At 35.5% G+C, this 12,435-nt stretch overlaps 1 protein-coding gene and 1 pseudogene across 1 annotated transcript in view; both read right to left on the bottom strand.

Annotated features, from left to right (window-relative positions):
* RAD51B (RAD51 paralog B) overlaps positions 1–12,435 on the bottom strand; it is an 885,837-nt gene that overhangs the window by 446,056 nt on the left and 427,346 nt on the right. The gene's annotated exons all lie outside the window — the stretch shown is intronic.
* Positions 5,731–12,435, bottom strand: part of LOC122741855 — a 45,584-nt pseudogene continuing 38,879 nt past the window's right edge.

Below are 12,435 nucleotides of genomic sequence, written 5' to 3'. Positions count from 1 at the left end.
GTACAGGTAGGATAAATGTAGCTAGCAAAACGAATCTCAGAGCACCAAGAAGAAAAGAGTGAGAGTTAAGATTAAGATACAGCTGTTACTATGTTGACAGTTACTACTGGGAAAGGACATTGTCATGAGAAACTTGTGAAGAGGAATGATTTGCACCAGTCAATATATAATTACAATGGAGCCCTGCATTGTAAAGATTTAGGGGTTGTGGTTTCATTGGCTAAGAGATTTCCCCTTCACAAATCATTAAGTAACCACCAGATGTCTAAATAATGGCATACAGTTGACTATTTTGATATGCTTTACCTATCTTATTATGATTTTATTTTTCCAAATCCATACATTCTTCATTGAGTAAACATGTAGAGTGTTTGTGTTCAGTTCTGTCATTTTAGTCATGTCCAACTCTTCACAACCCCATTTGGGGTTTTCTTGGCAGAGATATTAGAGTGATTTGCCATTTCCTTTACCAGATCATTTTAGAGATAAGAAAACTGAGGCAAAGAAAGTTAAATGACTTGCCCAGGGTAACATAAGTAGTAAGTGTCTGAGGCCAGATTTGAATTCAAGTCTTCCTGGCTCCCAGCCTTGGAACTCTATCTACTGTGCCACCTCACTGCCCCTGTATTGTACAGCCTGGTAGCTATAACATGAAAAAAAATCCCAGAAAACTTACTTCAAAGGATTAGAAATTTAGATCTGGAAGGAATTGTGGATATCACCTATCCAGGTTTTGTTCCCCACTTTTTTCTTTGGAAAAATAGTTATTGAATATTATAAATTAATATGAATATGAATATGAATATGAAAAATACATAATAAATTATATATACATTAAGTGTTATGATATACTTTTATTACTTATTATAACTCAACCATAACACTGAGGAAATCTTGGAATTACACTTTCATCCAGGCTTAAGATAAAAAGCATAACTCCAGACCAACTATTAAAGATAATAATGATTCACTGACAAGAACAAAACCTGTACCTCAATTAAAGGGTGTTGTTTTGAACCAGTGTCTGATTCCAAAATAGTATGTATATTTGAAAGATATCAAGAATTACAAGGAACAGTAGGCAGTATAAAAGTCTCATCTTGAAAGTGAACTAGATTTTATTTTTTTTAGATTAAAAAAAAGTAAATAAATCACTTCTTTTATCAAGTTAATAGAGAATTTAAAAAATCAAAGCAGTCATTTCTTTAATTGTATTGTAGAAAATATTATAAATAGAAACTGAAGTTCTATACAGCCACCTTTTCACATTCAGTTTACAAGTTTTTATTAAGCACCTACTATGTGTTAGGTACTATGGTAAGCACTGGGAATATGAATGAATGAATGAATAAATGAATGAATTTTTGAAGCTCAGTTCCTATTCTCAAGGAACTCAGTCTAATTGGGGAGAAAAAAGGCAAAGAACTATATATAAACCAGATATATACAGAATAAATTAAGAGTAGTCTCAGAGGAGAGATGTCCATCAATTGGGCATGGCTAAACAAGTTGTGGTACATGAATGTTATGAAATACTATTATGCTGTAAGAAATGATAAGCAGGGGCAGAGCCAAGATGGCAGAGGAAAGGCTGTGACTCTTTGAGCTCCCGACAAATCCATCCACATACCACCAAAAAAAAAATGCCATAAGACAATTCCTGGAGCAGCAAACCCCACAACAGAGTGAGGCTATTTTCAAGCCAAAGATGGCTTAAATAGGTGTCAAGGATAATCTGCTGTATGGGGTTACAGAAGTGTTCAGCATGTGGCACAGATCCAGCCCCAGGCAGGCCATGTCACTGGAGCCTTGGAATCTTCAGGGTCAGCAGCTTCTTCTGAAACTTGGCTCATGGACCAGTGAGGGGGTCCAGCGGTTTCCTGGGGGGAAATTGTGGGGGTGGGGGGTCTCTGTGGGAGCAGAGGCAGAGCATGTTGCTCAGGAAGCATCCTGAGTGGCAGAGGCCCAGTGGGGGAGGAGCAAGGCACTCTAAGCTTTTGACCATAGAGAATCAGATTTCTGCTTCCAGGTTAAAGAGCAAGCGGGCCTGTGGTGCTTACAGGCCAGGAGGGCTGAGAATGGACCTAAATTGTACCACCTGGGACCCCCTGTATCTTGGGACAGTGCATCCTGGAAGGAGAGCTCCACATTAAGGAGTTAAAAGCCAGGAAATAGGTGGGCAAGATGAGAAGGCAGAGAAAGCAGCAGACCATCAAATGTTTCTTTGGTGGCAAGGTAGATCAAAACACGCCCTCAGACATCTTTAGTGTAAAATTGAGGGAGGAGAGAAATGCACTGGGGGAAGGGAAAGGGGAGAGGTAGAATGGGGTAAAATCTCACACAAAAGAAGCAGGAAAAGGTTTATGGATTCAGGGGAGAGATGAGGGAGGAGTGGGGAAGTTAATGAACCTTACACTCATCAGAATTAGCTCAAAGCCCTTAATCTCATCAGAGTTGGCTCAAGGAGGGAATAACATACACACTCAACTGGGTGGAGTAATCTATCCAACCCTGCAGGAAAGTAAGAGGGAAACAGGATAAGGAGGGAGGGGTGAAAGAAGGGAGGGCAGAGCAGGGGTGGGGCAGTCAGAAGCAAAAGGGATAGGGTAAAAGAAGACAGAAAATAGAGTAAATATAATGGGAAGAGAATAGGCTAGAGGGAAACAGTTAACAATAGCAATTGTGAAAAAATTCTGAAACAGAGGTAAGAGTAATGTAAGATGATGATGATTGATGATGGTGATGATGGATTAATTGATGGATTGATGATGAGTGGAGGAAGATGAAGAATGATGGGGACTGACTGATGAGGTGGACTGATAATGAGGAGGAGGACTGATAATGATGAGGATTGAATGAAAAAAAGGAGGATTGATTGACAGTTATGAGGACTGACTGAGGCTAATGATGAGGATTGATGGATGATGATTGATGATTGATTGATAATGGCAAAACATATGGTACTTATTTTTCTGGGCTATTATGAAGAAATGTTTTACATAACTACTCGGGTATAACTTAAATTGAATTGCTTGAGTTCTTGGGGGTTGGGGTGGGGAACACAAAGGTGTTTTTTTTTAATTGATGTTAAAATTTGTTTTTACATGTGATTTAGAAAAAAATAAAATTCTAAATAAGAAAAAAATACACCATCAGAAGAAAATAACAGAGTCAAAGCTCCTACATCCAAAGCTTCCAAGAAAAATATGAATTGGTCTCAGGCCATGGAAGTACTCATAAAGGAATTTGAAGATAAATTAAGAGAGGTAGAGGAAAAAATAGAAAGAAAAATGAGAGTGATGCAGGAGGATAATGAAAAAAAAAGTCAACAGCTTGAAAAGCCAAATCGGCCAAATGGAAAAGGAGGTACAAAAGCTCTCTGAAGAAAATCATTGCTTAAGAATTAAGATAGAGGGGCATCTAGGTGGCACAGTGGATAAAGCACCAGCCTTGGATTCAGGAGTACCTGAGTTCAAATCCGGTCTCAGACACTTGACACTTACTAGCTGTGTGACCCTGGGCAAGTCACTTAACCCCCATTGCCCCACAAAAAAAAAAAAAAGAATTAAGATAGAGCAAATAGAAGGTAATGACTTTATGAGAAATCAAGACACAATAAAGCAAATCCAAGTGAATAAAAAAATTGAGGGCAATATGAAATATCTCCTTGGAAAAACAGCTAACCTAGAAAATAGATCCAGGAGAGAGAATCTGAAAATCATTGGACTATCTGAAAACCATGACTAAAAAAAAGAGCTTAGATATCATCTTCCAACAAACTGTCAGAGGAAATTGCCCTGATATTCTAGAAGCAGAAGGTAAAATAGAAATTGAAAGAATCCACCAATCACCTCCAGAAAGATATCCCAAAAGGAAAAGTTCCAGGAATATTATAGCCAAATTCCAGAGATCCCAGGTCAAGGAGAAAATATTGCAAGCAGCTAGTAAAAAGGAATTCAAATACAGTGGCGCTATAGTCAGGATAACACAAGATCTAGCAGCGTCTACATTAAAGGATCAGAGGGCATTAAATATGATATTTCAGAGGGCAAAGGAACTGGGATTATAAACCAAAAATCACCTACCCAGCAGTATAATCTTTCAGGGGGAAAAGGGAGACTTCAATGAAAAAGAGGACTTTCAGGCATTAGTGATGAAAAGACCTAAACTGAATAGAAAATTTGACTTTCAAATATAAGATCCTAGAGAAGCATAAAGAGGCAAACAGGAAAAAGAAATCATGAGGGATATTAAAAGGTTAAACTTTTTACCTTCCTACATGGGAAGATAATACTTCTAACTAATGAGAACTTTCTCAGTATTAGGGCAGCTGAAAGGAATATACTTAGACAGTGGGCACAGGTGTGAATTGAATATGAAGGGATAATATCTGTAAAGCATTTATTTTTTGCTTATCCTTGCTTTTTGTGGGGCAGGCAGGGTGAGGTGGCTTGTGTCTGGGGCCAGATTTGGGCTTGGGGTCTCCTTGGTCCAGGGCTGGTGCTTTGTCCACTGTGTCACCTATCTGACCCATGATGATATCTTTAAAATAAAGTTAAGGGGTAAGAGGAATGCACTGGAAGAAAGGGAAAGGAAGAGGTGGAATGTGGTAAAGTAGCTCACATAAAATAAACAAGAAAAAGCTTGTAGAGTAGAGGGGAAGATGGAAAAGGAGCAAGGGACTGAGTGAGCCTTATTCTCATCGAAATTGGCTCAAAGAGGGAATAACATGCACACTCAAGTAGGTATAGTAATATATATGGAAACCATCAACAGAGAAAGAACTGATGGTATCTGAATACAGACTGAAGTATAATTTTAATTTTCTTTAAAAAAGAAATGATAAGTAGATGGATTTCAGCAAAACCTGGGAAGACTTACATGAATTGATGCTGAGTGAAACAAGCAGAACCAAGAGAACATTGTATAGAGTATCAACAACATTGTGTGATGATCAACTGTGATAGACTTAGATCTTCTCAGAAATACAATGATCCAAGGCAATGCCAAAAGACTCATGGTGGAAAACATTCTCCACATTCAGAAAAAGAATTATGGAGTCTGAATGTGGATTGAAGCATACTATTTTTACTTTTTTTGTTGATTTTTTGTTATTGTTCTTGTTTGTTCTTTCTTGCATTTTTCCCTTTTGTTCTGATTCTTCTCTTATAACATGACTAATGTTGAAATATGTTTAACATAATTGTAATGTATAACCTATAACAGATTGCTTGCTGACTTTGGGAGGGAGGAGGAAAAAGAGGGTGGGAGAAAAATTTGGAACTCAAAAAAAATCTTTACATGTTATTGGAAAAAAATGAAAGAGAGAAAAAGGTAATACCAATAAATAACTAAATAAATGGATGGATGGGTAAATAAATAAGCAAATGAGTGAATAAATGAATAAATAAATGGATGAATTAGTCCTGATGAATGCCTTAAAGCAAAAAACAAATAGTCTCAGAGGGAAGGTATTAAGATTAAAGAGGACAAGAAAAGCCTCTTGCAGAAGGCAAGATTTTGGCTGAGAATTGAAGGAAGGCAAATAAGCCAGGTGACAGAGATGAGAAGGGAGATTTGTTGCATTCTATAATTGAAAAAAAAGATGTAAAAAAACTTTCTTCAGGGAAAAGAACAGGGATTTGATTATGGTGACAATGGAAAATCAAAGTATCTCCCATTTCCATAATTTGTATTGATTATGTATAACATATTTTTTAAGATGAAGTTCTATACAGCAAGAATTTGTGTGGATCTAAATTCAAGCACCAGGACTTCATCTTTTTGTTGTGCATTACTTAGAGCACCTTTGAAAATCGCTGGAATAGATGCTTGCTTCATCAGCTGAGAGCTCATCATCCTCTCTATCTGACGTTCCATAACTATGATTCAGTGCCTCTTGGATTTCGTTCACATCTTCCATTCTATCTTCTAAATGGTCTTGTATATCCTCAATTTGATGGCCAATTTTGACTTGTTTGTATACAACTGCAATTTCTTTTCCTCTGCATTTCATAGCATTCACTTGTTTTGGTGTCTTTCAATGAATAGATGGTATAATTTGGTTATTCTCTGTTATGAGCAATTATCCCATTGCTGTTCACATACTTGTTTCTGTCTATTAAGATGCTCAATACACTCAGTAGACTCAAGGCTTTCCATAGTCTTTGCAGATCCTTTTCTCATCTTCTTTATCTGATCCTTACATTTCACTAATTCTGTTTTAAGCCAAGAAATCTTCTTGTCAATTGATTCTACCCTGCTATCAACTGTTGATATTATCTATTTGACAAGATAGTAGTGCTTTTGGCATTGGGATCCCCCAAAATTAGAGTTATCCCTTCCACATCATGGGGGTTAGGAACACAGTGCCCCATCGATCTGGAAAATCTATGTAAACTATTTTTGCCCTCCCTTCGTAACAGGGAAGAAGAAATTGAGTATATAAATGGTATTAAAAGATAAATATGTTGATATTATACAATACCATCCGCATATTTTATGCATTTCTGAGTTTCTTAACTTTTACTGGGTTGTTTGCTGGCTTTCATGGGTCATCTGTGACTTCTTCAAAACTCCTGAAAAAATTATCTTTTAATTTCTTATGCCAACTCATAATATGTCAAAACCAAGATGGGGAAAGTTGTTATGCTGAATGGATAACTGTAGTTTATTTCAGCTTCTGCTACTCAACTGCTCTAAGTGAATGCAATGAATAAAACTGAAAATAAAACCATACTTCCTCCTCCCTGTTTCCCCCCAACCTTGCTCTCCAAGTGTACTTAAACTAGGGTCCAAGAATTCGAAGTTAAAAAAAAATTACTTTATGCATTTAAAAAATAAAGAATGCATACTCTGACAAAGGGGTCCAGGATCTAGTCCAGGTTCCCCATTTTACAGTTGAGAAGGGTCAGAAAGGTTTAAATTATTCATCCAAGGCCACACAGGTACTAAGTATCAGAAATGACTTTCAAACATTGACTGTTCTGCCAACTATTCACCTCTAAAAATCTGAGTTTCTCCACCCAGAAATCAGAAAGAATTTCAGACATATTCTTTCTAAACATCTTCTGATAAACCTACTGTGTTTTTTATTTAATCACAGATAGCCCTCCACTCCCACCCTACCCCACAGTGGTACTGAAAGAGCATCTAATGGATCTGGATTTGAACCTAAATTTTGCCACTCTCTGTTTGATCTTGGATGAAGAGACCTTCCCTCTCAGTTTTAAAATGAAGAGGTAGATTAAATAATTTTTACTTTCTGCTTGTTTCCAGAGGACACAATTAGATGCAAAGGGAAGAAGTTGCTAAAATGCAAATTTAGACTACTTGTAATAAACTACTTCCAGTTGATTAAATCTGACTAAATATGGAATAGGATGCCTTAGGAGATAGTGGATTCTCCTTGACTGGAGAGATAGTCAAGCAGAGGGTAGATGACTACCTCTTGGGGATGTTCTAGAAGGGGCTCCTGTTCAGGTTGGAGCTGGATTAGATGACATTGAGGAATCTTCCAATACGATCATTCTAAGATAATCTAATGTCTTTATTTAACAGATGAGGAAACTGGAGCAACAGAAAAGTTAAGCAACTTGACCCAAAATCACAAAATTAGCAATTAGTATGGTAGGGTTTCAAACTCATGTCCCCAGACTCCAAATCCAGGACTCTTTCCACTACTCCAAGAAATGATACCACATCACAGAGAAGGTCTATTTCTGAACTAGATGACTTCTAAGGTCCTTCCAACTCTAAATCTGTGATGGCATGATACTAAGACTCCACTAAGTCACTAAGTGTCTGTTCCCATCTTTAAGAGGCAAAGTCTGTTGTAATAAAAAAAGGCATAGAGACTCACAGGTAGAAAATCTGGGTTCTAATGTACTTTGCACGAGATCAAACTCAAAACTGAATTTAGTATCTCCCACGTCAAATTTGCCTCTCTTCCTTAGTATCCTATTTCTCTTTCAGGTACCACTCAGGATCATATGAACTCAGAATTATCTCTGACCTTTCCTCTCCCTCAATCCATTCACATCTAATCATTTACCAAAGCCTACTGCTTCTATTTGTATATTAACTTTTATATGCATCCAATTCTTTCCTCTTCAGATGCTGGAATCCTAGGCCAGGTCCTCCTTATCTAAAATATATTATACCATATATATCAATCCCCACTCCCATCTCTAGTCTCTCCCTTATTTACCCAACTGAATAATCTTCCTAAGATCTGATCATATCACTCAAAAACCATCAGTGCCTCCCCTAAGATTGCCAAATGAGACACAGACTTCTTAACCCAGCTGTCAAGGCCATCTACAATCTAGCTCCAACCTGTCTTTCCAGCCTTTTTTTTTTTTTTTTTTGCCTACCACCCTCATTCATACACCCAACATTCTAGCCAAACTGGACCTTTACCATTGCTATGTTGCTCTTCGAATAATTCAATTCAGAAGGCATTTATTAATTCCTACTATGAATGAATCAGTCATTATGTCAGTCACTAAAAATACAAAGACAAATATCAAACAGTATCTATGCTTAAATAGCTTAGGATCTACTGTGACTTTGCATACAATGTCTCCCATACCTGGAATGGTCTTTCCTCTACTAGCCCTATCCTTTGAAATACTTTTACTTTATAGCCAAGTACAGGTTCCCTGATTTTTTCCCAAGTTTTCCTCTCTTCTTTCCCTCCTAACTCTAAGTGATTTCCCTCTTCTTAAATCCCTAATACTGGTATGCTTTTGATATCTCCAATGGACTTATCATAACTTGTATTATAGTTTATTGCTTACTAAGTATATGAAAACATTAGATTCAATAAACTAAAATGATACTTGAAAGGGACTCCTCCAAGAAGGTATCTCATATGCATATGTTAAAATTATACAAGCTCACTTAAAATAAAGAATAACACAGATAACTAACTCTTCATTAACACTATGATTATAAATATAAAGCAAGGCATAGAGTGAGGAGATATATGCCAAACATAAAAAGGGAGACAAATACCAAAATATTTGCACTATCATAAAAGATGTCCAATGGAAAGTTTAAATGGAAAAGGAATTTTCTATAGATGGTGAAGTCATTCTAGGTGTAAATGACATCATGTTGTATATTAATTCCTAGAACACTGTAGTATCTCCTAAATGACATTCATGATGACACAAAAGAGTTTGGTTTAATTGTCCATATTAGAAAAAACAAGTGGCAGAGGAATGCCTATCATCCTGGTTATGATACATAATTGAAAGGACAGACTATAAAGCTTATACAACAGTGAGTGTTTGTATATACAGGCACATGTATATATATATATATATATATATATATATATATATATATATATATATATATATATATATATATGCATACATATGTAAATATGTATGCATATCAGACAAGGAAGATGGATAAACTGGGTAGAGAGTTGAATATAAAAACCAGATTGAGTTGGATTGCATATAAGAAATTATGGGTTCCTTTTTAAAAAAAATTTTCCCCCAATTACATGTTAAAACAATTTTTTAACATTTGGGTTTTTTTTAAGTTTTTAGTTCCAAATTCTATCTTTGTTCCCCCCTCCCTGAAATTGTATAGCAATTGTGAAAAACATTTCTATATTAGTCATTTTGTATAAAAAGACTCAAATAAAAGAAGAATGAAAGAAAGTGAATATAATATAGCATGCTTCGGGCTGTATTTAAACAATATCAGTTCTTTCTCTGTATGCAGATAACATTTTCCATCAGGAGTCTTTTTGGATTGTCTTGGATCATTCTATTGCTGAGAATAGCTAAGTCATTCACAATTCTTCAGTATACAGTATTACTATTACTGTGTATAATGTTCTCCTGGTTCTTCTCACTTAATTTTGCATCAGTTCATGTAAGTCTTTCCAAGTTTTTCTGAAATCATCCTACTTTTCATTTCTTATAGCACAATAATATTCCATTCCAAGTTTCATTCTGAAACAAAGTCCTTCTTTTAAAAATACCTACATCCTCCCAGTTATTCTATATAGGTAAAAAAAATTTACAAAATTCCACAATCTACAAAGAATTAAGGTTGAATTTTACCCAAAGGACAAGAGATGCATGGTAGAAATGTGCAGGCTACAGGATATCACCACAGAGTGATCATGAAAAAGGAGTGGTGTAAGAGGTATTGTCAGAGAAATGTATCACCAGAAAATGTAATGGATTCATCATTTTTCAACTGAGATAATAATTGTAAAGTGCTTAGCACAAGGCCTGGCACATAGGAAGTGCTAAATAAATATTAGTATTATTGTTATTAGTAATTATTTTTTCTGGCATTAAGCGTTTGTTAAATCATATTTAATGTTAGTAAAAAGAGAGCACATAGCTCTGAAAGTTCAGAAGCCTTATATTACCTAGGAAAGAGAGGAGAGAGCAAGGGAGAGAGAGCATGGGCAAGAGAGAGCAGGGGAGAGAAGAGGATGACCTCCCTCTCACCAAGGATCTTTATCCTCTCTCAGGTAGAGGTGGGTCACTGCACATTGATCCAAGCTAACTGACAAGTCCATTGATTGACATGACTTGGGGGATTTCCTAGGTGAGTTAACTTCCTTTAGTCAGGAAGGTCAATCTATATTTCTTTTGCAATTCTACTGACTCTGGGCTGGCTTTAAAAGAGGTCAGGAAAGGCTCCCTCAAGTGGGGGACCCCCCCCAAAACCCATTATTTTCTCACATAACCCCCTGTGCTTTGTTAAGAAACATGGTTTCCTTAAATGAAGCAGTTATTAATAATTATTATTAAATCAGAAGTGAGAGATAAATGCTTGTGCCATACTAGTAACCACAAAATATCAAAGAAATCTATATGAAGGACTATAACACATTGGATACACTTTCTATAAAGGACTTACAAGAGGACAAAAGTCACACAGGATGGAATGTTATCTATAACACTGATGATGGTAACCAAATCAATGAGACCACAAACTCACTAAAATATTGAAGTATTATTAAAAGAGAAAGAACAAAAAGAGTAAGAACATGTATTCAGGATCTGAGTTGGGGGAAGAGAAGAGGGTCAGTGGAGAAGAAGATAATCTAAATTATAACTAATATTTTCCTCTTTTACCACAGTCTTCTTTATTTTAAAAAGGGGGAGGGATGGCAGGGTAGCAATGAAAAGGCATAATAGGATATGAAGAAGGAAAATACATAATTATCAACCATGAATGTGAATGTGAACAGGATGAATTCATCCACAAAGTAGAAGACAATAGAATAGATTAGAAAGCAGAATTCAACAATATGTTGTTTACAAGAAACATAAATGAAACAAAGATTTATAGAGTACTAAAAATAAGGGGCTAAAGAACAACTTATGCTTCAGGCAAACTCAAAAAACATGAGTAACAATCAAGATCTCAGACAGGGCAACAGTAAAAATAGCCCTGGTTAAAAAACATAAGAAAGGAAACTATATTATGCTTAAAGACAACAAAGAAAATGAAATAATATCAGCATTTAATTATAGCCACCAAATGGCTACATCTACATACTAAAAGGAAAATTACCAGGAGAAATAGAAAGCAAAATTATAATAACTGAAGCACACAATGTACCCCTTTCAGATCTAGACAAATCTAACAAACAAAAATGATAAACAAGAAAAAAGTTAAAGATCTCAAAAGAATTTTAGAATACTTAGATATAATAGATCTTAATTACTTCAATAAAAGGCTTTTGAAAAAAGAATTCAAATTTAAGTGAAGACAATAATTTAATCCTGGAAAAGATGGTAGGTCAAAGAATAAATCATAAAAATATGGAAAATGTCATTGAAGAAAATTACAACAATGAAACAACTTGGGGGATTCAGCCAAAGCAGCCCTAATGGGAAAATTTAGATCTCTAAAACTTCATTAACAAAAAAACAAACAATATAAACCCAGAACAATGAATAGGGCATACAATTTTTAAAACTATTAAAGCAACAAATAAAAAATCAATTAAACACAAAAATAAAAATTCTGAAAATCAAAAGGATTAACAAAAAATTATTAAAACAATTAATTTATTTTTTTAAAAAGCTTTTGATGGTGAAGTAATAAAACAGGTAAACCATTAGTCTTTTTTTTTTCAGGGCAATGGGGGTTAAGTGACTTGCCCAGGGTCACACAGCTAGTAAGTGTCAAGTGTCTGAGGCTGGATTTGAACTCAGGTACTCCTGAATCCAGGGCCAGTGCTTTATCCACTGCTCCACCTAGCTGCGCCCATTAGTCTTACTAAAAAGAAAGTAAAATGAAATTGACAATATCAAAAAATAAAAAAATAATTCCAAACAAATAAAAAGGGAAATAAAGGAAATTATTAGAAACTAACTTGCCCCATTATGTGATAAGAAATCTCCTAACAAATGAAATAGATGAAAACTTTAAAAAATATAA

The sequence above is a fragment of the Dromiciops gliroides genome, chromosome 2 (genome assembly GCF_019393635.1).
Source record: "Dromiciops gliroides isolate mDroGli1 chromosome 2, mDroGli1.pri, whole genome shotgun sequence".
Lineage (NCBI taxonomy): Eukaryota > Metazoa > Chordata > Mammalia > Microbiotheria > Microbiotheriidae > Dromiciops > Dromiciops gliroides.
This window is presented reverse-complemented; position numbering and strand designations above follow the sequence as displayed.